We start from the raw sequence: 5,108 nt of genomic DNA on the forward strand, positions 1-5,108 counted from the left end.
GATTATATCTGCATCTGAGGATAACAAATAGAATTCCTTTACATTAATCCCTAGAATTGTAGATGCCATGTCTTTGAAAGAAATTGTTGAAGCTAACTCAACAGTGTGATCTTGTATGTCGATCTTAAGTAAGTATCTGTAATCACAGTCTGTTACTTCAACGATGCATTTTGGGTAATACCATATGCGTTTATTTTGTGGAATTAATTTTTTCATGCATTTTTTCCCATCAATGAATGATTGGAAACAAAGGTAGTAAAAATTGTCCATCCAAATTTTTGTTATTGTGCCCTTTAGTTCGAAGAATGTAGGTTTCTCTAAGGAATCAATATTTTAAATATCAACAATTGTTAATTTTTTGGTTGATGGCCAAAAGGAGGTGAAAATCTTATTGTTAAGGATGTAGAAGTTATAGTGGAACCTTATTTTTTAAACCATGACTTTAGCGTGTGGGCCTCTTCAATGTTAGGATCTACAAGAATAACTGATCTTGCTGTAGTGCCGATATTTTTTCCATTAAATTCTCCAATAAAGGCAGACTTGATTGCAATGATGGGGTTATTTCCTGCAACACATAAGGAGGATATTTCTTGTGATACGACATCAAAATTTCCTCGCAAAAATATCACATCCATGTTATACCTAGACATGTCTTGAAGGTGTACTATTTGTTTAGTAATTCTAGAGTTGTCTTTTCTACGTATAGTGCACATATTGGAAATGTCAGTGACAATACCAAGGACATCAACAATCAAGTTGACATTTGTTATTATGATATCATTGATTGATTTTATATTGAAATGCACCATTGTGTTGTGTGTTTTTTCGCTGGCAACATGGTCTATGGTAGATGTTGCATTTAACAAAATTTCCCAATCATTGTTTAAATGGTTGTATTTCTTATTAGCCATTTTCACATTCCCTTTTGAGACAATGTAGACATTTCCAAGTTGGATTTTGTCAAAAAAATAATCGATGACATTGTTGAAACAAGAAATATGTATTTCTCCGCCTTTTGCATCGAAGAGGTCAAAGCCAAACACTTTACTGGGTGCATATTGATTCTGAAATTGTCGAAGAGGTGTTTTTCTTTGAATGTAGCCTTTTATGCACCAGTTTGAATGGTAAGGGTTTAGTGCTCTAACAGGAATATGGACTGGCATGACAGATGGGGTTGGGGTAGGTGAAAGTGGGTAGTGCCTTTTTAATGAAGGATATTGGTTCGATGAGGAGGGAGTGTCTTCTTCAGAAGTGATCGAAGTACTCAATTTTTTTGGATTACCAATTAAGAGTGCATATGAAGCAGAAATCTCAAAGTCTATTAGTGTTATAGACCTACACGGTAAATGATAGTCATATGAGTAATTGTTAGACTCAGAAGTGGTATTGACAAAATTTGTAAAGTTAAAATAAGAAATTTATAACAAACTTACATTGATGGACCAATAGTTGAAGTAATCCAACTTTTAACATGTCTAATAGAACCTTCTTGCAGCAAGGATGTTGCTATGAGGTCATTGAAATCTGTTGGAATCATAAGGTGTTTCATATGTGTGCTATCAGAGATGGTAGTGTGATATCGTAGAGTTGAACTTTGCATCGATTGAATGGGGTCAAGTTCAACAATTTGTAGCAATGGTTGAATATGAGTTGATCTAGAGAACATTGAGAAAATAACATTCTCAGTAAGTTTTGTTGTCATTTTATGAAAGTAGAGATAAAAAAATAAGTATTATCCAGAACAAAATTCATAAAGGTGGTTTTTGATTTAAAATTGTTTATATGTGGTTTTCCTTGCATTAGATGTTTAACATTCATAACATTACTATAACACTACAAGAAAATTTGTGAACTAAGGGGCAACAAGCATGTTCATATTGTTTGTAAATGAGTGGTTATCTAGACTTGTAAACGTATAGATGAAGATATTTATGACAACAAATTCCATATGATCATCCTCTTTCAAACATAGTTAAATCTGTAAATTGAAAATTTCACAAACCTACCCATGATAAAAAATAATCAGACAAGTTCGCTAGCACCCGATGATAATATTCAATAAACCTATGTCGATTACATAGGCAATCAAAATAAAACCACTCCAACTCTTCATCCTTTGGAGGGAACATTAGTGGATGGAAATCATTAGAAATGAGGAGAACCTTTTATCAGGCTTGTGACGTGACGGTCATCTATGCATGTTCAACTATTAATGGTTGATGGTTTTACCTAATAAAACATAACCTTAAATATTGATTCATTAGTGTACAATGAAGCACAAAGTATGCCATTGATATTATAAATGTATAAATGTTTTTCTCCTAATTGGGGGGCAACCACTGAATGAACCAGTCATTCAATATGGTCCTTTTGTTCTAAAAAATAAAGAGTAAATAATTTAGGCTATCGAAATTACCAGCGTTCTAGAAATGGATTTGATAGAGCTGTTGGCTGGTGTTCTAATCCTATTAGGCTTAGTGATGCTGAACATAGATCATATTGAATTCAAAACTCAGTGTTGTTGGCTGGCATTCTAATCATGTTGGACTTAGTGATGCTGAACACAGAGCATATTTAATTCAAAACTATGATACCAAAATTATTGTTACTGACATGCCTTCCAGAGGATCAGATATAATGATTTACAAGTACATTCAAAAATCTGTTTCCCTATATCATTTGAAAGGAAGGTGATTTAAGCAATGCCCTATTGTCGATATCGAGATTGAATTCAAAAAAGTCAAATAATGTTTTTGATTTTGGAATAACCATATGGGATTGGTTTTGCCCAGAGGTGGAGCACTAAGCCTTTACCATGAGAAGACGGTGGGGCAAGTACCCAGTATCACTCTTGGGGTTCTGTATATGCAGCTAAGCATTGAGTTGAAATGCATTTGAGACCATCCTTGTGCAATTATGAAGTGAAATAGTATTAAAGGATATGATTAAGGCTATGCCATAGTAAAAATTTATAAAGACTAATTGTAAGGAAATTACCTATGTATCATAACTTCAAATACATCCAATAATATATTTTTGAGTATTCACAGCAAAAAATATGAAATAAAAAATACACAACATTTGAGAGCAAAACATATACTATTTCATAGAGCGGAAAAGAGAGGGTTGAAATTTTTAACAGTGCATTCTTCTAAGATGATTGTAAATACTACAGATATGATACATCATAGAATGTGGAGCCTACAAATTAAATTTTGTTCAAAAGATAAAGCTTAAAGGAATACTTCAATTTCACCCCTTTAAAATTAATTAAACATCATTGAATATTTTAACAAAAAAATGTTAAGATGCATTGATGCATCCTTTTGAAGTGATTCATTTTATCATGCTTACAAATTTATGCAAACTTACCTGCATGATAACTTTTACTGTGTTCATTATGTCAATGACCTAAATATCAACATATCTATTCACATTTTCTAAATGCTGTAAAGAACCAAAAATCTGGAAATATTCATTCAATTCTTGCTTCTTCTCGCTGATATCTAAAATTTACAAATAACCTTAATGCTCAAACATTTTGTTGTGAAAATTATATATCACAAATGTTAGCAATATCTTAAAGGAAATATTTAACAATGAATAAGAAACATTCAAGCAATTCCACTTTATCCATTAAAGAGACTAGTGAATAGGATAACTATGGCTAAATGCAATAATGTATTCCCTATCTATGATAAGAAAACATTAAAAATTAAGGTGATGACCTTATTATGAAGATGATAAATAACTTGTCCTTTTGGAAGTCTTGCAATATTATACCCATGCTAAAGCTTAATGTATGGAAACTATTGTCAAAACCAAAATCATTAAGGAATTTTAAAGGTTGGTTGTGTATAAGGAGATAAGCATCATTGCACATTTTAATACAAGGAAAAGAACATTAGTGGATGGATTCTATCCACAATGGGAGTTGCAAATGGTTTGACCCTATATATGAAACAACGAGACTTCTTTAGGATGCCAAAACCAAAAAATTTCATGAAAATCTATTCAAGCTTGTTGTTTCAATGGTCTCCTCTCGGCATGGCATCCTTGGAGAGGCTAGCATCAACTTAGCAGATTTTGCAGAAGTTGTAAAGCCAACGTTGTCTCTCTTCCCCTTTAAAGCTACATTTTCGGTACTACTTTACATGGTACAGTCCAACCACTTACTTCAAAGACAAGATTTAGAGAATTTGAGCAGCAAAGAGAGATTACCGAAAGAGGTTTTCATATACCACAGACTGTTGACAACGAACCTCATAGAAATGCATTAGATACTGAAGACAATGTAGACGACCATAATGTTAAGGACACATCCCGTGCCACCTCAGCAATACACTTGAGTTCTGATGGTCTAGACATCTCATCCAATCAACCAAGTACTGAAGGAAATGGAAACTATAGAGGTTGTGTTGTCGATGATGTTCTATCACCTTCAGGTCCAAGACAAGAGGTGCCTAATACTCATGAAATTGATAGCAAAAAAGGTGGAATTCATCAAGATGCAACAAGGTTTCTTTCACCTCCTAACCATATTTGCAAGCCTACAGAATCATTTAACAGTATTGGTCAATAATTGGCATGTTCAAGGTAAACAGAAAGGTCAAGTGGTGAATGGAAATATGGGTGGAGTTCAAATCATTATACCAACAACGATGCACTAAATGTTTATGAAGAAAATGAAAGGCTTAAAGCAAATCTTCAAACTGTTGAATCTTCAATTGTGCAGCTCAAGAGGGAAGTTGGCTTATTAGAGAGACAAGCAGAACATCAAGCTATAAAAATAGAAAAACTTACACAACTTATTATTGTGTATCATGTTACATATTGATTTGGTTGCATCATTTAGATATATTATATATGCTCTTATACTTCCAGTTGCAAATTTACTGAGTAGTATCAGATTATATTGGTTGGCATTATTGACAGGGACATATGAAGGGTTGGCATGTAAAGCATGTCATATATATATATATGGAGCATCCCACAAGAGATTTTCATTGCTATATATCATATCATTGCAGTGGGATCACAAAGAAGACTTTTTACTTGATTTCCTATTAACAATTTTCATTATCTTGTGGTTTTGATGAACTTTCTAT

The 5,108-nt window shown here is 33.0% G+C and overlaps 1 pseudogene; it reads left to right on the top strand.

Moving 5' to 3' along the window:
* The first annotated feature begins 3,911 nt into the window (after nt 1-3,911).
* On the top strand, nt 3,912-4,837 carry LOC149190853 (uncharacterized; annotated as a pseudogene).
* Nucleotides 4,838-5,108: the final 271 nt, after the last annotated feature.

The sequence above is a fragment of the Pinus tabuliformis genome, chromosome 3_1 (genome assembly GCF_031772625.1).
Source record: "Pinus tabuliformis cultivar Carrire ecotype Pingquan chromosome 3_1, CPIR1, whole genome shotgun sequence".
NCBI lineage: Eukaryota > Viridiplantae > Streptophyta > Pinopsida > Pinales > Pinaceae > Pinus > Pinus tabuliformis.